Here is a 22,847-nt window from a genome sequence, read left to right on the forward strand (position 1 = left end):
GTCCAACATTTGTTGCCTATCCCTAGTTCCTTTTGAGGTGGTTTTGATGAGCTTCCTTCTTGAACGATTGGAGTCCTTTTTGAGTAGGTAGACTCACAATGCCATTAGGAAGGAGTTCCAGGTTTTTGACCCAGTAACATTGAAGGAATAATGAAGTATTTCTAAGTCAGGATCCTGAGAGGGGATTGAAGGGGAAGTTGGAGGTGTTGGCATTCCCAACTATCTGCTGTCCTTGTCTTTCTAGATGGTATTTGTTGTTGATTTGGAAGGTGCTGTCAAAGGACCTTGGGTGAATTCCTGCAGTTCATCTTGTAGATGATATACACTGAGCATTGCTGATGGAGAGAATGGATGTTTGTGGATGTGGTGTCAGTCATTTAGGCTGCTTTTCACTGATAGTGTCAAATTTGTTGGAGCTGCACTCATCCAGGCTAGCTAACAGAAACAGAGAGTGTAGGTAAATGGGTATTTTCAGGATGGAAACCTCTTGACTGGTAGATTGTCACAGGATCAATGTTGGGGCTTCAACTATTTGCAATCTGCATTAATGGTTTGGGTGAAGGGACTGACGATCTTAAAAATATGCCTGAAAACAGTTTGTGAGGAGTATGCAAACATCCTGAAAAGCATTAATATAAATAGATTAAGCGAGTGGGCAAAAATTTGGAAGATGGGTTCATAGTACCTTGAAAGTGGAGTCGCAAGTAGTTAAGATAGTGAAGAAGGCATTTGGTATGCTTGACTTTATTGGTTAGTGCACTGAGTATAGGAGTTGGGAGGTCATGTTGCAGCTGTGTAGGGCATTGATTAGGCCACCTTGGGAATATTGCACGCAGTTCTTGTCACCCTGTTATTGGAAGGATGTTGTGACACTTGAAAGGATTCAGAAACAATTTACAAGGATATTGCCAGGGCTGGAGGGTTTGAGCTACAGGGAGAGGCTGAATAGGCGGGGGCTATTTTCTCTGGAGCGTTGAAGGATGTGGGCTGACCTTACAGAGGTCATGAGGAATGTGGAAAGGGTAAATAGACAAAGTCTTTTCCCAAGTGTGGAAGAGCCCAAAATTAGAGGGCATAGGTTTAATATGAAAGAGTTAAAAAGTGATCTGAGGGACAATTTTTTCATGCAGAGGGTGGTGCATGTATGGAATTTGCTGCCAGAGAAAGTGATGGAGGCTGGTACAAATACAACATTTAAGATGCATCTGGGTATGTATACGAATAGGAAGGGTTTAGAGGGAAACGGGCCAAATGCTAGCAAATGGGACTATATTTATTTAGGATATCTGTTTGGCATGGATGAGTTGGACTGAAGGGTCTGTTTCCTTGCTATACATCTGTTTGACTCTATGGAGTATAACGTGAGAAAAACATGCGTTGTCCACTTTGGCAGAAAAAATAGAAGAGCAGAATATTATTTAATTGGAGAGAGACTATAGAATGTCATAACACAGAGGAATCTAGGAGCCTTTTGTACATTAATCACAAAAGTCAGCATGCAGTTATAGCAAGTAATTCGGAAATCAAACTGAGTATTGGCCTTTGTTACAAGGTGGAAGGAGTATAAAAGTAGAAGAGTCTTGATGCAACTAGGCAGGGTATTGGTGAGATTGGTCCTTAAAGACTGTGCACAGGTTTGGTCGTCTTACTTCAGAAGGAGCATAGAAGTCGGCATGGGTTCATGACAGGTAGGTCATGCCTGACAAACCTCTTTTTTTTTGAAGAGGTGACAAAGGCAATGGACAGGGGAAGGTCTATGCATATTGTTTAAATGGACTTCCAGAAGGCATTTAATTAAGTCCCACATAAGAAACTGTTAACTCAGATAGAAATGCTTGGAGTTGATCACAAGTTACTGACATGGCTGAGGAGCTGGTTTAGTGGCAGTTAACAGGAAATAAGATAATGGTAGGTAATTAAATTGGAAGCACGTGACTGGTGGTGTCCCACAAGTATCTGTGTTAATGCCTCAATTATTCACATAATTTAGTAACAACTTGGGTAATGGCATAGAAAGTCATGTATCAAAATTTGCTGATGATACATAATTAGGTGGCAATGTAGACAGTGTTGATGATGACATAAAATTACAAAGGGACATTGATAGACTACATGAATGGCCAAACTATGGAAGATAGATTTCAATGTGTGATTATCCATTTTGGACTGAAAATAGATCGATCAGGGCATTTTCCAGTTGGTATGAAGTTAAATACAGTGGATGTCCAAAGAGACTTGGGGGTAGGTACACAGATCTTTAAAATGCCATTAACAGGTGCATAAAATAGTCAAGAAGGCTAATGGAGTTCTGGCCTATATATCTTGAGGAATGGAGTACAAGAATACAAAAGTTATGCTGAAATGATACAAAACCATGGTTGGACCTACTTGGAGTACATTGAACAGATCTGGGCACCATACCTTTGGAAGTATGTATTAGCCTTGGAAGGAGTACAACATTGGTTTATAAGAATGATGCCTAAGCTTTCGGAGTTATGAGGAGAGATTATATAAATTAGGCCTGTTTTCTGTAGAATTTAGAAGTCTAATAGGTTTTCTGATTGAAGTCTTCAAGATATTAACAGTAGAAGACAGGGTAGATAAAGGTAAACTATTTCCATTGGTTGAAATTTCTAGAACTAGAGGGCATAGTCTAAAAATTAGGGCCAGATCATTCAGGACAGATATTAGGGAGAGCACTTCTACAAACAAAGGTGGTAGTAGTTGGAACGGTCTTCCACACGTGACAACAGTTGTTAGTTTTAAGTCTGAGATCCATAGATCAGCCATGATATCAGTGAATAGCAGAACAGGCTCAAAGGACTAATTGACCTACTTCTGTTGCTGTGTTCCAGGGCTTGACACCATTTTATCAATCTGAAATTTGAGACACAGGTATTATAAAGTTCCAATTTCTACATTGCCTGCCTGGCACATAGGACTGTGGTGGGTCGGGGGTGGCAGACAAGATTATAGTTTGGTACTAATAGGCAGTTCCTGCCTTTGCAGCCTTGCCATATAACAGTGCATTGGTCAACTTAGCTTGTATTAGTAAAGATTGTGGTCCGAATCCGGTTTATTTATTCAATATTTTTAATTTTTTCAGTTTCCTTTTTGGGTCAGAAGGACAAAAGTGTGTTTCCTGACTCCACAAAAAAAAACTGGACAACCAATACATGGGGTGTCCTTCCCTATGCTGACCATGATGTTGCAATGACTTCCATTCTTGAGTCACACACTTCGCCAAAAAAAAATTTCCTTAGGTTTGTACATCACTGATTTTCTATGTTCATTTATGCTCTTAAAATCATCCCTCTCTGCTTTAGGTCGTAAGTCAGCATCAGGGTATTTCAAATCAAGCTGGGGAGTAAAATTCTTCCAGGTTTCCTGCTGGTTTTGTCACAGATACTTCTCTCCCAATCTGTCTCCTGCACATCACTCTCATGCACAGGTTAAAATTGGCACCTCACTTTTAGCAAATAGCATTGGAGAAGTCAATTCCAAAGTAGGCATTCCTTGATATAGTGGAACTAACAATTCTAAGGGCATTAAAGACCATTCCTGGGTGCATTCACTGATTTTGTCATGGTGTTTGGGATTTCAAATTGGAGTTTTATTTATTTAATTCACAAACCATTAAAACTCGCTTTGAGCTTGAAACCACTGATTTGAGTAACTGTGTTATTCCATGTTGCAATCCAAACAACTTGCAAGATGCTAGAACACACAATCTAGTGAATATGACAATCTTGTCTGTGAAAATCAAATGATTTCCAGTCTTAATCTTTCTAGTAAAATAACAATACTTCTGTAATGATAAATTTTTATTTCTACCATAATTCTTCCTTGAATGTTGATGTTTATATCTCTTCAATTTCTCCTTAGTTCTATTATCATCAGAGAGTGGTGTCTTTCCGCTATAGGCTCACTCCAAGGATACCTTTAGGATTACCTCTTTACTCTTCTGCCAAATGAGGACTTCTCTTTGTGCCATCCTTCAGGGCTGATCTGGCTCAAACCCACTTGAACCAGCAATTACAGCTCGGGTAACTTCAGTGCACAGCTATTGTGTGAGTAGCGTCCAGCCAACATACCTGGCAGAGGCTGAACACCGACTCTCAGCACTTCCTCCTATTTCCCCACACATCAGGCTGTAGTTTCCAGGACTGACATGGACATTATCTCCACTGGTGATCTCCCATCCACAGCTTCCCACTTCATAGTCACCCAATGACACAAAGCTCGCTTCTAACTCCTTCTCGCAATCTACAAACAGGGCTGCTGCAGATCCATCTTTTCAGTCCGTTCCTACTCTGCTGAACTTATTTCTTCCTGTTTTGACTTCACTCCTAGTTCAGTCTCTTCCCACTTAACATTTGTGATTTTCGAATCAAATGTCATGTGCACTCAAATAAGTATAGCAAAAAGTTGCTAAATCATCACTTACAGCACCAGCTTAGAACCTAGAACATAGAACATTACAGCGCAGGAGAGGCCCTTCGGCCCTTGATGTTGCACCAACCTGTGAAACCAATCTGAAGCCCATCTAACCTACACTATTCCGTTATCATCCATATGTTTATCCAATGACCATTTAAATGCCCTTAAAGTTGATGAGACTACTACTGTTGAAGCAGGGCATTCCATGCCCTTACTACTCTCTGAGTAAAGAACCTACCTCTGACATCTGTCCAATATCTATCACCCCTCAATTTAAAACTATGTCCCCTCGTGCCAGCCATCACCATCTGAGGAAAAAGGCTCTCACTGTCCACCCTTTCTAAAGGTATCCGAATACAATCCTTAGTTACAGAATAGAGAAATTTTTTAAAAAGTTCCATTACAACTATACACAGTATAACCATGGGCCAGAAAAACAAGTTTAAAAGATAGACGTCACTGTCTTTCTCCAAGGGCTCACTGCAGCAGACCAATTTAGGGGTTCTTCACACAGTTTGATCACTGGCTGCTGCCACACACTGCACTGGGCCAATGGTGTCCCTGCTTCGGGCTGATGGTTGCTAACATCCTTCTGATGCTTTACATTGGTCCCATAATTTCCAGTTTTCTGGTCCTAGCTACCTCCTCTTTACCGTGGATGTGTAATTTGCCTACACATCACCACCACCCTCCCCTTTGTTCTTTGTTTTTTCCTTGAAAAGAGATCTGTACAGTATCCATCCAACAGCACCGTTCGCCTAGTTGAACCTGTTCTCACATTCAAAAACTTCTTCTGAGAGGGTTACTCTCATTTTGTCCAAGTCAAGTTGTGTCAATGGGAATCCATATGGGTGTCAGTTACATCTGTCTCTTTGTGGGGTATGTGGAACATTTGGTTTCCCGACCATAAATTTTTCTCTGATCCATTATGTCTTTGGTGCTGCTTCATGGTCTTGTCTGGAATTGGAAAAAAGTCATAAGTTTTTGCTTCCAATTTTCATTCTCTCACCATCATTTTGTCCATCTCTGGTTCTTCCCTTCCCTTCCTTTACTTAAATGTTTCCATGGATAGACTGTCCACCAATATCCATTGCAAGTCCTCTGACTCACATAGTTAGCTCACTACACCTCCACACACTTTGATTCCTGCAAGGATTACATTTCATTCACTCAGTTTATCTGTCTCCATCATATCTGTGTCTATGCTGTGAACTTCCGTTGGGTTGTGTCCAACATAACATGGTGGCTCAGTGGTTAGCACTGCTGCCCCACAGTGCCAGGGGCCCAGGTTTGTTTGGGCAACTGTCTGGAATTTACACGTTCTCCTGTGTCTGCCTAGATTTTGTCCAAGTGATCTGGTTTTCTCCCAAATCCAAAGATAGGCAGGTTAGGTGGATTGCTGTGCAGTGTCCAGGGAGGTACAGGCTATGTGGATTAGCCGTGGGAAATGCAGAGTTACAGGATGGGTCTGGTTGGGATGCTCTTTGGAGGTGGATGGGCAAATGGCCTGTTTCCACACAGTAGGTATTCTTCACCCCATACCCCGATTGTGGTTGACAGGGCCTTTAGCCTTATCCTACACTTCTGCCCTACCCTTTTCTCCTTCCTAGAACAATTGTACAGTTCCTCTTGTCCTTACTTTCCACCCAGTAGTCCCCACAGTTAAAGGATCATCCTCTGCCCTTTCTGCTACCTCCAGCAGGATGCCACCATCAAACACATCTTTCCCTCCCCTCCACTATCAGCATTCCCACAGGGGCTGTCCCACTGACCCACTCCTCTATCACTCCTAACACTTCTCACTCCCACAAAGCATCTTTTCAATGCAATCACTGGTGTGACGGTTGCTCATTCACCTTCTCCTTTCTTATTGTCCAAGGCCCCAAACACACCTTCCAGATAAACCATCATTTCACTTGTATTTTTTATATGCCCACACTACAGCCGTGCAGAAGTAATGCTTATTTTTCCCCACTGTACCTGGGTTGTGTGTGTTGTGCAGGGACTCAGTGAAAATGCCATTTGTGTAAATAATAATTTTATTCAATATTCCACCACCAGCAATAACCCCTATGTGGCCAGGGTAGCTGTAACAAGCAAATTCCAGTGGGGCAATGCCAACATGAAAACATTTCACCTGCACATGTTTAAAAGTCTCATCTTCTGCTTTCGCTACTCGCAACTTGGTCTTCTTCACACTGGCGAAACCAAATGCAGACTAAGTGACCCCTTCGTAGAACACATCTGCTCTGTCTGGAGGAATGACCATGAGCTCCCATAGTTTGGCCTTGCCCTCATGCTAACAAATTTGTTCTGGGCCTGCAGTGATTTTCCGATGAAGCAAGCGCAAACTCAGAGAACAACATTTTGCACTTAGTCACTTTACTGTCTCCAGGTCTTAATAGTGAATTCAAGAACTTCAGAAATTGACTGCATTATGTCTGTTCTTCATTTTTCTTACATTCTGTACCCTTCCCTCAAAGCTTGTCTTATTTGTTTTGATTTGAGGAAAGAAGTTGGTGTATTCCCTCCCTTTCACTCCTTAATTTACACCATTTTACAATTCTTGTTCTCTTTCTCCACCATTAACTACCCCTTTGTCTTTTGCTCTGAGCCTCTGTCTGTCAAAAGTATATAAAACAAAAATTGCAACGCATTTCCGTTCTGAAGTCACACAGATTCGAAACGTTAGCTCTGTTTTTCAGCAGATGCCTGCCAATCCTGCTGAAAACACTCCAATCATTTGCTGTGTTGTTTCAGATTTCCAGCATCTGCAGTATTTTCTCTTTAATCGTATTAAGCGTCCTGTCTACATATTGTTAATGTTTGGATTATACACCAAGTTGTAGGCTTGGTATGTAGACTACCAAATGTCGTAATAAATGAGTAACAAAATTAGCACAGTGGCAGATAACTCAGTACTATTGTTCACCATTTGGTTATTAATCTGGGAAAAGGAAAACCAAATTGTTCTGAATTGATCCGTTACAATCTATAATAAGAAGAAAAATGGACCAAACAGTATTAGCTTTCATGTAATGTCTGTTAAACCAAATTGTAAATCAAAACTGAAATGAACATAGATAATTTCAAAAGACACAATGCGATTAGAGAGAAAAAAAATCAATTATAAATCCATCACATAATTTCTTTCTCTAGAGTTTGGAACTGTTTATTTAACTGGGGTTGTTTTGGGATCCGCAGTCGAGCGGAAAATCCATGTCATATTCCATTTCTTGGTTTGCATGCGATCCTGCCCAGTTTGGGTGTGAGTGTTCCAGGAATGCAGTGTGTTAATTAGTCTGTAGGGTGGAAACTGTAGATCTGGGAACTCCAAGAGGCACCGAACGTTTTGGTGTTCAGAGCACCTCTTTGATATATTCCACGTAGAACATTTGTTTTAGGCTGGCTTTGCGAAGGTAAAGCATTTATCTTGAGAATTTAGAAAGTATCTTCAGCTCGGGAACCATTTGAGAAGTTTTTGGCGTATTGCTTGCGACTGATTTTTTTCTGACGGGTTTTGTTTTGGTGAGTTTGAATAATGTGTACAGGTAGGTAGAGTAAATGTTCACAGCAAGTCAGCGCGCACGGAGGAGGTTTCTACAGTTACAGGAGCAAGAAAATGTGAACATTTGGCCTGCAAATTAAAGGCACGTTTTATACATATAAGTTCTGCATTTAGTATCGAAGTGTGTACAGACGGCTACGGTTTATACTGGAGACCTACGCTAAAACGAAGGCGATACGTTATGCTTTTAGAAAGAACTGCCTTTTACTCTTTCTAAGCTGCATGTTGACTGTGTATAAAGTGTGATTACTCACTGAAACTTAAAATGAAACTGTTTCATTTCTATCTGTACCCTAAATCTGTTCCGTAATCAGGCAATTGCATTTGATGATTTTACCAATTTTTAAATGCTTTAATATTGAAAATGGGTACATTGACAGGCCCATTGGAAATACTCGCCTAACGCAGAGCGTTTTGAATTCAAATCCTGCTTCAGGCATTTAGGTTAGCATTTATGAATACGTAAAATTGGAAAGTTGAATGATTGTAGGGATCCCTTTCTGACCTGGTTTTAACCCTGGGTACTGCCTGGATACAAAGCATTCTCCAGATATTGGGAGATAGTAGGAACGCCGATGCTGGAGAATTTGATATGATAAGATACAGGAGCTGGATGAACACAGCCGGCCAAGCAGCATCAGATGATCAGGAAAGCTGACGTTTCGGGTATTCTTCAGATATTCTTGCCTTTGTCCAATGCCACTAAGAAAATGTTGAACATTTGATTTGTTCTTGGGATGCGTATTGCTTACAATTACTAACTACTCTGAGAAAAGTGATGGCGAACAGCTTTCTTGAACTGCTGCAGCATATCTGGTTTAGGGACTTCTCGTAGGGCTGTCGTGATAGGAACCTCAGCTTTTTGATTTGGTGAAGGAATGTTGATCTACTTCCAAGTCATCATGGTGTGTGGCATGGAGAGTAACTTGCTGCCTTGACCTGCTAGGGCTTAGACGAGTGTTTAGAGTGTCAAAGAAGCTTAGCACGTTGCTGCAGTGTGTTATCTAGATGATTTTCACTGGTGGTGGAAGAAATGAATATTGAAGATGATGGTTCTGGATGGGATGTAATCAAATGGTTTGCTTTGCCCTTAAAAGGATCAAGCTTCACAAGTTTCTTTTTGTTGGGACTGTGCCCATTCAGACAAGTAGAGAGTTTTCCATTGTACTCCTCCTGATTTTCTGCTGTAGATGGACAAACTCGGACCTGTTCTTGATGTCATTGTATTTTGACTGACACAGCTGTTTCTAGTCAGTTGTAACCCCACCCTGAAGTACATTGGTGGAGGATTCAGTAATGGTAATCTGTTGCATGATGGGAGATGGAGATTTTTGACTTGTTGGAGGTGGTTATTGGCTACCAGTTGTGTCTGTTACTTGTCATTTTAACAGCCAAAACTCCTGTCCAGACTGCTGCAGAAAGTTTTAAGCTCTTGTAATTATGGAACAGAATGGTGTGCAGTTTTGGTCTCCTTACTTAACCTGAAGGGAGTGCAATGGAGATTTAATAAAGTTATTCCTGGGATGAGGGGATTGTTCAATGAGCAACAAATTCTAAACATGTAGTAATGAGTTTGAGGCAGTGTCTTTGAAAAGTAGAAAATTCTTATGTGCCTAATGGTAGATGCTAGCAAGATCTTTCCTCTGGTTAGGCTTCCAGATCGCAGTCCAGGTAGAGGTTTGGTCACTTAAGATTCCGTTAAGAAGAAATGTTTTCACTCAGTGTTGTGAACCTTTGAAATTTTACTGTAGAGAGCCATTGAATGGCTAGCTGCTGAGTATATTCAAGCCTGAAATTGGTTGATAGGTTTTTGCATACTAAGGAAATTGAAGAATCTGGGGATGGCTCAGGAAAGTGGAATGTGGATATGAGATCTGTTATGGTGCACAGCAGCTGATTGATCTGTTGCTTGTATTTATTTCCAAATGTCACATGATTCTCTTGTATCCTGGTTCTTATCCTTTGGTCAGTGCAGCAGCCTTTCTGAATACACAATTCTCTGAACAGAAATGTGTTGTTGAACATTTGCTAACATTTGTCGAATGAATGTGGAAAAGAGTTTTCCATTTGATTTTCCTGATAGAGGTCTAAATATCTGGAAGACTTTTAATGTCACTGGGCATTGTGGGGGCAGGGTGATATTTGTCAGTTTTTATTCTTCGGGAGATTATGCTGTTGGTCAAATTTCAAGCCACTTAGTCAACTTTTGAGAGCTACGCTGAAATATTTTGTAGATAGAAAAGTAGGCTTCTCTGAGCATTTATTTGTTGTATTAGTGTATTAAATTATCATAACATGTCTTTCAAAATCAGTTCAATTTTCTGTAAAGTAAGAATCATAAAATTTATTTGGGTAAAACTTTTAATAAATCTTTTCTATGCTGGTGCATATCTTGTTGTTCATGAAATATTTCTCATTTTAGAGCCATGACTGGAGGGGAAGGATTGAAGGGAGAAATATAGTTATGATCAGTGAAAACCATGGCAAATGAAAAATTTTATACCAAAAATATTGTTCAGGTTAAAGTAAGGATGATCCAGCGAAGTATGCACACTTCCTACAACATTTTCTCCGCTCATCACCAATGCCCAAGACAAGTGTCTACCATTATTTTGGGATAAATATGATGTGCCCTCTGCTGTATGTTGATTCCAGTAATGTAAAGTTGGCTGTCCTACCTGGTGGATCTAACGTAGCATTTCTTTAAATAGAGAAACAAAGGTGAAAATAGAAAAAAAAAATCAGGAACTACACTTTGAGTTTTCAAGTTGGATTTAAAATTCAGTAGATTGAGATAATAATGTACTTTGAAGTGTAATGGCTGTGAAAAAAACCTGCAAATTGTCTAATTTTTATTTGTATCACTTGAATATATTAAATAATTAAATGAATTTAAGTCATAGAAATATTTCTCATGCTGTCCGTCAAAAATTAAAATATGGTGTAATTGTTGCGGATACGATGCAACAAAAGTGGAGATGTTTCATTACTTAACTCTGACTCACTTATCTTGAGCACAAAGAATACACATAGTAATGTCATTGCCTTTTGTGGGTTGGACTGGTCTTGCTGGTTTCTCAATCCAAAATCAGGAGGATGTTTGCATGCATTGGCATATGAAATATCTAAAGTTCTTTAGAAGACTCAGTCATTGGAGTGACAGCAGTTAAATATTGTTGGTTATGTGCTGTGTTTCAGCTGATACTCAACACTCTGTTTGGCAGACACTACTAATTCAGAAGGAAGTAGATAATTGTAACTAGTTTCCCTCATTTTTTTGATCATTCTGAGGTAGAGAAAGGGAGCTTTCATCTGGTATCTATAACCTACATTTTGTCAATATGCCATTTTAAGATGCAAAGCCATCAAATTCACATTCTTGAGCTAACTTAGAGGTTTATAGAATCATGAGGTGCATAGATAGGGTGAATAGTCAAGATCTTTTCCCCACGCTAGGGACATCCAAAACTAGAGGACGTAGATTTAAGGTGAGAAGGGAAAGATTTAAAAGGGATCTACAGGCAAATTTTTCATTTGGAGGCTGGTGTGTGCATGGGATGAGCTGCCAGAGGAAGTGGTGGAGGCAGGAGCAATTAAAAGGCAAATTAAAAGGTATATGGATGGGTACAAGAATAGGAAAAATTTGGAGGAATATGGGCCAAATGCTGGAAAATGGGACTAGATCAGTTTAGGATATCTGGTTGGCATGGATGAGTTGGATTGAAGGATCTGTTTCTATGCAGTACAGCCCTGTGACTCTAGGCCTGTAAAAATCTAGATCTTTGTCAGCAGCAAGCTGTGAACTCTGCTACCACAGAAGATGTGAAATATTAAAATAATGTCACTTTTTACTAGAACTTTCATTTGAAGTGCCAAGGAAACTTAATAATATTGGTAGTGGTGGTAAGAAGGTGAAAGGTGAAGGCTAACCAAGGATGATGATATATGATGCAAGAGAAACTCTTAGCAAGTTTTGACCTTGTATCATTAAAACTGTTGTTGTGAATGTAATACTTTTAATGTATAGATTAATGCTTGTCTCTGTTTAACACCATCTTGTTCTAGAAGGACAGACTTCTAATGAAGTGAGTAAATAGTTGAAGCAACACAGGAAATCTGTGATTTGGTTTAACATTTTATGGGTTATGAAAGCTCTTCTGTCTTGATCAACAATCCTCTTAAAACTGCCTTTTGTGTTTTGTTGTGTATTTGGTATTTCCATTCCTTTCCATTAATGTTTAATATGCATTGGGCTAGATCTCCGGACTGTACTCCAATCTAATATTGCCAATGGATTTCTAAAGATCTAGAATGTCTTTGGTTAAAGAAAATGTTTTTTTTTACATTTTTGCAAGCTGGTTACCAGGGCCTAACTTCCAGTAAGCAACGTGAGAAATAAGCAAATTGAGATTCAGTTATAGTGGGATACTGAAACTAGCCAGTTTTTCAAAATGAAAGCACAACTGCCAAGAGAGAAGGGAGAATCAATGGGTAGAGGATGGTAACGAGACAAGTGCAGGCGAGTGGCTATGGAAGGCAGCCCAAGTTGAGATTTAGACTGTGTAACTTGAATTTTTGTTCATGGCGAGAGAAAGCACAGGTACACAGTATTTACTGGTTTGAGTAAAGCATTTTGGTGCCTCTTTCCCCTGTAAATCACCTTTCGGTCTGCGTTGCCCTTAACAGGCTTTGCATGTAAATTAATCAATTGGAAAAAATGGGGGATTTACTGGCGGTTCACAGATGAAAAAGATACTGCAAGTAATTTGGTGATGAGGGAGAAAAGGTTTAGTTGTAAGTAAGAGTATTTTGGGATTTATTTTTACAGAAAGCATTGTGAATCCATAGGTGATTTAGTGAAGGGGATTTAAAAAGTTCACTTGCGAATAAGAGCACTTCTGGGTTTAAAAATAGGTACCATAGTGGGGCTGTTGTCATGCAGTAGTGCATCGCACCTCGGGGTATGTTATAACATCTCTGAATAGTTTGATTAGAAAATATTTGAAACATTGTAGTGGGAAAGGTTCTCGTCGCAGAGTGGTAGTGTCCCTACCTCTGAACCAGGATACCAGGGTTCAAGTCCCACCTGCTTTAGAGGTGTGTAATAACATCTCTGAACAGTTTGACTTAGAGAATAATCAAAGTATTGTAGTTTATTTCTGTAGGTGCTTTTACCTGGGTTCCTTGATATAATCAAAACTATTTGAAAGTTTTTAGCATTGCATAATGAAAAAGATTATAATAATAATTTTGTTCTCATTTTTATCTTTACTGAAGATGATGGTGTCTCTGAACTTGGTGGTTAGTGGTCTGTATGATTCAGAAAAATCTTGGAGACTGTGTGCACTATTTTCAGTTTATTTAGCCAGTTATGTTTAAGCTGATGAGGAAGAAATGTCTCTGAATGAACAGGGGGAGCAATCCAACTAAGTTGCTTTTAGGTCCAGTCAGCATGGGCTGGTATTGTATGGGCAATATCTTGTGCATGGCCAAAGACATATACTGTTTGGTATGATTTGCTAGTTTTTTGGGCTATATAACCTACAGACCTAGCATCACATTGACACTTAAATTCACTTGCTATTTACTGGTATGATAATCAGAATGCCTTTTTGGCATAATATCAGCATTCTGACAGACACCGTCAGAATTTGCAAAACTCAAAGGACAAGTGGCTGGCGTTAGTTGCACTCCTGCAACTGGACAACATTTGCTAAATAATCCTGTGTGTGTGAAAATTTATACTGACAGCCATTTCAGTGTTTTCAGTTGGCTCATCAGTGATGTTCTTTCTAATACTGGAAGCCATGGATATTAATTCAGAGGATCCTGTTCTTTGCACATTGAACATGTAATCATAACATACCTGCTTCAACACAGCAAGATACATGACAACTGTTCTAGGCTCTTTGATCAAGACATTGCCTGAGTAATCAGTCAACCTTTTTTTGAATTTGTTGTTTTAAAATTTTAAGCTTGGCAGTTAACTGTCAGTCTTAATCTAGTTGGTGTATTCACCATTAAATTTTTCTGCCAATTAGGGTCCACTTGCCCGTCAATTAGCATTCTTCTCTTGTACAGTATAAATGTATTTCCTTTCATATTGGCATTCTTACAATTATTGAGTGCAAGACGAGATGCAAAACTTTGACAAAACATGACCCTTTTCAGGAATACACAAGTTCTGTACTATAGAAAGACTAATTTGAGATTCCATAAACACAATGAGACGGAAGTGAAAAGCATTTTGAAATTCTTAAACAACTGCTTTATTTGAAGGCTACAGGTAATCAAACTTTTCTAGTTTGCTTTTAAATTTAGCGCTACCACATCAACTATGGTCAAGCTTACAGCTTTTGAATATGAGAAAGAATGACTGCTTTGTTTGATTTGATACTGATACATGTGCACCTTGCTCGTTTCTGAAAGGTTGGCATGTTCAAAAGGAAATATTCCAACTAATTTGTAAGTTCCTTTTTAAGACTGTAACATTAAATAATAAGGCTATTATCCAACTGGAAGATTCTGCTTATTTGCGTACGTTTTTCATCATTTCAAAATGCTTCCTTTCTCATTCTACATTTTTTTTATTGCACAAGGCTTTAAATAGTAGAAAGAATGTTAGTTTTTTATTCAGTTGCCAGTTAAGTGCCAAGATGTTAAAGATGACATTTGACAGTTTATTAATTGAGTTAAGAGGTGCTATGTTTCCATCCAAAAAATGTGTAACCAAAGGTCTTTTCAATTCAATTAAATAATTCTGTGGTTTTAAGTATTTTTAATCAGCCCATTCAAAGATGTTATTGCACACCTTTTTGGGGCATGTGGGAATTGAACCCATATCGCTGGCTTAGAGGTAAGGACACCACCCCTGTGCCATAAGAACCCTAATTTGGTTGTTTTTTAATAATACATTCTTATAATCAGAGATATTGACGGGACTGTAGATTGTATTCGATAAACCTTAATACTTTTTGGCTGGAATTTTCTGAACTGCTGTTCAAGATTTGTTTTGCACTGTATTGTTCAGCTTTTTATAAAAAGCCTTCCTGTCCTTGTCTTTCTCTTTCCTTATATTGTTCATATTTTGGATAAGGGAACAGCTACTGTACAGAAAATTTTCTGAAGTTCCCACGCTGTCACTCAGCTGTAGTCCTTTTCCTGCTCAGCATGAATGTGTCATATTCTAGCTCCACTCCTCCTGTGAAGGTTGTACCAACTGCTAAGTGTTGCATCTGAGCCACCAGGTTTAACTCTTGAGTGTATAATTACTTTATTCCCAGTGCGTGACTTTCTAAGTAACAAATATCAGTTTTAAGGCCACAAAAGCAGTGTCAGATCTTGTGTAAATGTTGAGGGAACTGATCTGTCTTCTCTGCTCAGTGATGTCACGTTTCATGATTTTTCAAAAATTCCTTTTTTTGGAAGTTGGTGATGCTGGCCTATGTGTATTTATTGTCCAGCTCCAAATCTCTAGATCAGTTGGAGCTTTATATTTGACTTGTTGCTGTCTTTATGCACATGATACTTCCATGCTGATGTTGAATGTGAAATTCCAGCATGGTAAATAAATGGTTATGCTTGGCCCAGAGGGAAATTTGGAGTTGAGAGTTCTCATGGATATACTATCAACAACATATCCCTTTTGTTGCAAGCCACCAGTAAGATGCTGATGGTATGCAAAAGCAACAACTTGGTTTGACTGTTCCTCCTGTTCATTCAGGGATGATAAAGCTGAAACATTTGCAACAATCTAATGCCAAGTGGATGATCCATCTCTGCCTCTTTCACAGGATCCCAGGTGCCAGGCTTCAGCCAATTTAATTCACTCCACATGATATTGATAAGTGTTTGGAAATTGATGTGGCAAAGACTATTGATCAAGACAGTGTTCTGGCAATAGTACTGAAGACTTGTGTTCTGGAACTTGCCATGACCTGAGACAAGCTGTTCCAGGAAAATTGCAACTCTGACTACCTGACAATGTGGACAGTTGCCTAGGTTTGTCCTGTACACACATAACAGGATTAATCAAAGTCTCCAATTATTGCTATATCAGTTTATTCTTGATCATCAGTAAAGTGATAGAGGGTGTCATAGAAGTGCTATCAAGCAGCACTTGCTTTGCAATAACTTGCTCACCGATGCCTGGTTTGTGTTTCACCAGGGCTTAGCTCCTGAACACATTACAACTTCTGTCTCACTTGAAACAAAGGGCAGGGTTCTAGAGGTGAGGTGAGAATGACTGCCCCAACATCAAGGCTTAATTTGACTGAGTACAGCATCAAACAGTCCTAGCAAAACTGGAGCCAGTGGGAATCAGTGGTGGTTTTGTGGGGGTGGGGGCAGGAATCTCTTCTCTGGTTGGATGAGTGCATAGCACAAAGGAAGATGGTTGTGGATGTTGGTGGTCAGTCATCTTTGTTAAAACTCAACTCCTACAGAATCGTCACCTTTTCAGTTTGTGGCCTAGGACCAAGGACCAGCAATTTTCAATGCTTCTCTAATGACTTCCCCTCTGGAATAAGGTCAGAGGGATTCTACAAATCAGCAACCAGTGTTCAGCACAATTCTAATGCCTCAGACACTGAGGCAGCCTTTGAGCAAATGCAGCAAGACTTGTGCAACATCTAGGCTTGGGTAGATAAGTGACAAGTAACATTCATGCCAGGCAATGACCATCACCTAATAAAGGAGAATCTAACTATTGTCCCTCAGCATTCAATGTTATTACCATCACTGAAGCTCCCACTGTTGGTATCCAGGGGGTTACCATTGACTAGGAACTCAACTGGACCAGCCATATAAGTACTCTGGTTACAACAGCAAGTCAAAAAGGCTAGAAACTCTGCAGAGAGCAACTCACCACCTGTCTCCTTGATACTTCTCCATCATGCACAAGGCACAAATCGGGAGTGTGATGGAGCATTCTGTACTTGTCTTGATGAGTGCTGCTTCAATAAACAGTCAAATAGCTCAATACTATCCAGGACAAAGCAGCCCTTTAACATACCACCCATCATGTTCACTCCTTTCACAATGGTGACAGAAGGGTGGTCCAAAAACAGGATGCACTGCAGTAACTCAGCAAGGTTCCTTGAACAGTATTTTCCAAACCTGTGACTGCTACTGCCTAGAACTGCACAAAGGCAGCAGATGCCAGGGATCCATGACCTACCAGTTCCTTTCCACGTCTCACACCATCCTGACATGGAACTGTTTTACTGTTCCTTCTCTGGCTATGCCAGAGTCTTGAAACTACTTTCCTAGCATCCCTGTGATATTCCTACTTCCTAAGGATTGCTGTAGTTAAGAAGGTAGCACCTCGCCATCTTCCACAGGTCAATTAGAGTTTTGTTATGAGCAATAAATAACAGCCTGAAAAACTGCTCACACCCTATTAACAAATGAAAAACTGTGACTCTTTTTACAATAGTTTATCCATTTTTTTTAACCATGGTCATTTGGTTACTATGTGCATTATGACTCTTCCAATTGAACATCTAATAAGCATGCTTTTGTCTGTACAGGTTCTACCTACATTGCTTTTTAAAAAATCCACTTCTTTCACCTTTTCTAATATATCCTTTTGATTCAGCTCCTATTTTCATTGGTTCTCCTGAAGTGCTTTATTTTTATATTCATGTTTTATTTTTAATATTTTTCTACATTTTCAGATTACATAAAGTTTTTGTTTAATTGAAGGAAATTTTGTCTGACGTAGAAATAGCGGGGGTAAGCCATTCAGCCTTTTTAGGGCTCGTTCCGCCTTTCTCCTCATACCCTTTTTGCCCTAAGTATTATACCTAACTCCTCCTCCACCACCTCCTCTTCTTCCTCCTCCTCCACCACCTCCTCTTCCTCCTCCTCCACCACCACCACCACCACCTCCTCCTTCTCCTCAAAAATATTTCAATACTTTGACCACCTCAACACCTTTCTGTGGTAGAGAATTGCATGGGCTCACCACTCTGTGGGTGAAGAAATTTCTCCTCCTCTAAATGGTCCTAATTGGCCTACCCCATGTTCTTATATTTGTGACCCCAGTTCTGGACTCTCCGGGCATCAGGAGCATCCTTCCCGCAATAACCCTGTATGGTCCTGACCCCTGCAATACCTCACTAGCCACTGGCTGCCTCTTGGAAAATGACTTGTTTACTCCTGTTCTTTGTTACTTGTCTGCCCGTCAGTCTCTATACATGTCAGTACACAACCCTCTGTCCCACATGCCTTAACGTGCTAACTTGACTGAGCTGCTGAGGAAGGGAACAGAACCTTCAGTGGATATTCATACTATTTTCAATCTTCCCAATCTTCAGAAGAGACTATCATTCTTAAACATCACCGCAGTGTTAAGCTGGCTGCTCATTTGGCTGAGGGAGTTGTTATTACATGCGGTCAGTTCCCTATTTACATGAATAAGCTGTGGTGGATTTGTGATTCATGAAAGATTCATAAGAAGCCTTCCCGTTGGAGCTCTGAATCATGAAGGAGAATCATTTGGACCTATGTTCATATGTCACAAAGTTGTCCTGCTTTAGGACCTGTTATTGTTAACGTCTGAAAAACGAGTCCACTGTTTGCTGCTTGTGAATCAACAGTTCAGGACTACACTGACTAAACTTAGGATCAATGACCTGGATTGTGTGGGCAGTGGTGAAGTAACAAAGCTTGCTGTTGGCTGGGAAAAGGGGGTACTAGGGGAAGCTAGGATTTTATCTCTTCTTTGTTAGTTCTGTTCTATCGATCAAAAATTGAAGGGAATCTCTGGCATTTACCAACAGTGATATCATCAAACAGGTTAAGCAGCCAATTGTAGTGAGCAATTTCAGAACAATAACTAAGAAGGAAGTAACTTAGGAGCAAATTACTGGGATACTGGAATCTGTATTGTAAACAACAAATGTTGGAGATCACAGTTGGTCAGGCAGCATCAATGGAGAGAGAGAGCAATCTAATGTTTTGAGTCTAGATGACTTCATCAGAGCCCTGAAGAATCATCTAGACTCGACATTAGCTTGCTGTCTCTCCATTGATGCTACCTGACCGACTGATCTCCAGTGTTTGTTGTTTACAATACAGATTCCAGCAGCTGCAGCAATTTGCTCCTACTAAGTTGTTTCTTTCTTTTCAGTAAATAACTTAGACTTTCAAACACTGCAATAAAGTATTGGGTCACCTAAAAAAAGGATTAGGACACAAAAGATCATAATATTCATGTTGTATTTTTAATAATTTTCTATATTTGCAAATTACAAAGGAAGTTTTTGTTTAATTGAAGGAAGTTTTGTCTGACATAGAAATAGATGACCCTGAAAGGCTATTTGATAATTTTACACTGGTGCATTTTGAAATGAAGGCATAACTGATTTTGGAAGGCATAAAATTTCTACCTACACCCCCCTCCCCCAACTCTGAGATTAATGGTGTAAAATTGAAATTCACAATATTTCAAAAAATGCTTGCATTTTCACCTGTTTGGACTTCTACAGTACACCCTGTGGAGGAAGGGGAATCATGGATAATTTCTATATTTAATGGTACTTATGCAGAAGTCAGAAGTTATTGTCAGTTTTATAATAATGGTGAATCTGATAGATTTTGTTGCTGGAGTGATGGTAAGTCTATCTAGTTTGAGCGCAAGTGGATTTTGCCTTTTTGTTTGGAAATATAATCCTTTCAGTGGAGTAATAAGGTTTTATTTTGATTTAATAAATCCTCTTTGACCTTATGACGTCTATGCTATCAGATTTCCCTCCAGACTAACTAGATTATTCAAGTCGTAAATTTTGGACACTGACGTAAGTTGCCTTTGGTTTATGTGGCTATTAAAAATTTATTAATTGTTTTTCTACTTCTGCGTAACAGTCTTAATGTAATCATTAATAACCTTTTAGCATTATACTCAAATAGTGGCCTCCCCTCTAATCAAGTTTTAAAAATTGCTTGGGCATGACTAAAGGCTACCTTTTATACTGCAACACATAGAATGGCTTAATGGCAAAAGCTAATCTTGGTGCTTTTGGATAGGCATGGAGAAAATTGGAATCAGTTCTACTTATGATTGGCCAGTGATCTCTGAAAAATCCATGCGAGTGAACTTGAGCAAGTACAAGGTTTAACTTACTACAACTGAATAGTGTCCTACAGTTAGCTCACATTTGGAGGGTGCTATTAGAAGTGAAGAGAATAAAACTAATGCTAGACAAGAAAAGTAAAAAAAGTGTTAGAAAATGTTCTGGTCCAGTGGCATTTGTGGAGTGAGAACAAGAGTTGCTAATGTTTTAAGTCTATTAACTCTTCTTTGGAACAATTCCAAAGAAGTTATTGAACTTGAAACATGTACTCTGTTTTTTCTGTCACAGATGCTGCCAGATCTCCTGAATTTCTCCAACACTTACTGGTTTCATTTTAGAGCTAGGAAGGTACCTTTTTTATCAGCGATGAGATTTAAATTTCATTCAAAATTTTAAGACCTAGATGGCTTAAAGCAAGATTTTGCTTTGGGCTTGTTTGCATGTGCCTTATTATATCACAATTTCATTATTTTGTAAATCATTTGAATTTTGCATTTATACTCGACTGGTTAAATTGTGAGATCAGAACACACAATATAGAAAGGTTTAACAGCAAGGTAAGTTAAGCAACATTTAAGTTTAGAGAAGATACATCTGGATATTCCTTTTCACCTCTAATGGCTGAAAGTCCATGATTACTTATCAGCTCACATTTTGTGTTATTAGAATGCCACAGAATCTAGAACAGTGTTGTAACTTTCAGTTGTTAAGTTAAAGGCAGCTGAATTTGATCTACCCCTTTTCCCAGAATTTTTACAACACAGGAGGCTAGTTGATCCTGCATGTTTGAACAGGCTTGTTGAATGAGCTATTCTCCTGTCTTGTTCACATTTCCCTGCACATTCTCCCTTTTACAGGTAACAGTCCCTTTCCATTTTGAGTGCTTCAATTGAACCTGCTTCCAACGTATGCTCGGGTAGTCCATTCCAAAACATAGCCATTTGCTGTATGGACATATTTCTTCTTGTTTCATTTCTTTTTGGCTTTTACCAAAAATTTTGAATTTGTGCCTACTCTTGTCTGTGAGTTTCTGCCTACCTACTCTGTTCAGACCTCTTGTGATTTTGAATAGCTCCATCAAATGTCTTCTCTCTGCCTTGCTTTCTATAAGGGGAAAAGAGGGAACATTTCTTTAAATTGCCTTCATAGAAGAAGTTGCCATTCTTAGAATCTTTCTTACGCACTTTTTCCATTCCCTTCACACCTTTCGTAAAATGCAGTGCCCAGAACTGAATGTCATCCTTCAGCTGAGGCTAAACTGGTAATTTTTATAGATTCAACTTAAACTCCTTTGCTCTTGCAATCCAAGCCCCAATTACCAAGCATAGAATATGATCTGCTTCATTAGCTGCAATGACCTGTGCATATATACACCCAGATCCTTTGCTCCTGGACCCCGTTTAGAATTGTAGTCCTTTTATTGTGTATTATCTCTCTTCCTACCAAATTAATCACTTTTCATTTCTCTACCTTAAATTTAATCTGCCACCTGTCTGCCTATCCTTTTTGAAGTTCTATAGTATTCTTCCTGTGGTTCACAATGCTTCCAAGTTTGGTATCATCTGCAGACTTTGAAGTTGTGCCCTAATGCAGGGCCCAGATATTAATATATACAGCAGGAAAAGTAAACCTTCTACACCAGACCCCTAGGGAAATCTGTAATAAATCTTCTTCTAATCTGAAAAACATAAGTTAACCACTACACACTATTTCCTGTCACTCAGCCAGTTTTGTATCCATGTTGTTGTTATTCCTTGTATTCCAAGAGTACAGACTTCACTGTCAAGCCTGTTGTGCGGCACAGCCATGAATGGCGTTTTGAAAGTCCATGTACATATCTTCAAACCTCTGTTACCTCTTCCAAAACTGCAGTTAGTTAGTCAGACACAGCTCTTTCCTTAATTAACCCACAACTATCCGTGACGCCAACTAAGTCATCCCAAATTATTGTTTCTAGATTTTTCCGATCACTACTGTTGTTGGCCTCACTTTTCTGTCCTTTTGTTCAAAAAAGTTATGTTTGCAGTTCTGTGGCATTAGGTTCCAGGGTAAGGAAGATTGAAAAATTATGGCCAGTGACTTTGTAGTTTCCACTGTCTCTTTCCTCAGTTTGCACTAATTTTACACTCCTATCCAAATCTATAGTCAGACAATTGCCACGAGGACAGGTGGATGGGGAGAAACTGTCACCACTCACGGGTTGAGAATGAGAGGGCACAGATCATAATTTGCAAAAGATGTGAATATGATTTTCGGAAAAAACTTTTTCCAGTAATAGGTGGTGTCTGGAGTGCACTGCCTGGAAGTACGGTGAAGGCAGGTTCAACTGAAGCATTTAGATGGCATTCGATTAGAACCAAATTAATGTCTGGGGGTACAAAGAAAAATAGCTCTAAGTCATAAATTCACTTGGAGAGCCAGTGCAGTAACAGTAGGCCAAATGTCCTATTTCTGCACAGGGACAACTTGTTGAATTAAAGTCCCACGTTTTTGTCGTTGTTTAATTTTGAACATTGTTGCAATTTCCTTGTAAATTTATTCCTCCACATCCTTCTCACTAAAGACTATAGGAGCATCTGTGTATATACACACGGTAACCTTCTATTACTCTCTCCTTTACTTGATCACACCCAAGTACAATCATATGTTTTATTCTGCTAAAAAGTACACTGTTAGTGAACTGAAAACTAAAATAAGACACTCACTTGTTATTTAATCAGCTAGTTCTTCAGAATTTGGACAGCCATACTCATCAACCAATC

At 39.3% G+C, this 22,847-nt stretch overlaps 1 protein-coding gene across 6 annotated transcripts in view; it reads left to right on the top strand.

Moving 5' to 3' along the window:
• Window positions 1–7,720: 7,720 nt before the first annotated feature.
• The window catches only part of LOC125453192 (synaptotagmin-like protein 2), a 142,191-nt gene continuing 127,064 nt past the window's right edge, over window positions 7,721–22,847 (top strand). For all 6 annotated transcript variants that reach the window (XM_048532424.2, XM_048532425.2, XM_048532426.2 and 3 more), the window contains exon 1: window positions 7,721–7,859. The gene's annotated coding sequence lies outside the window, so the exon portion shown is untranslated. The remainder of the gene's footprint in view (window positions 7,860–22,847) is intronic.

This window comes from Stegostoma tigrinum, chromosome 6 (assembly GCF_030684315.1).
Source record: "Stegostoma tigrinum isolate sSteTig4 chromosome 6, sSteTig4.hap1, whole genome shotgun sequence".
NCBI lineage: Eukaryota > Metazoa > Chordata > Chondrichthyes > Orectolobiformes > Stegostomatidae > Stegostoma > Stegostoma tigrinum.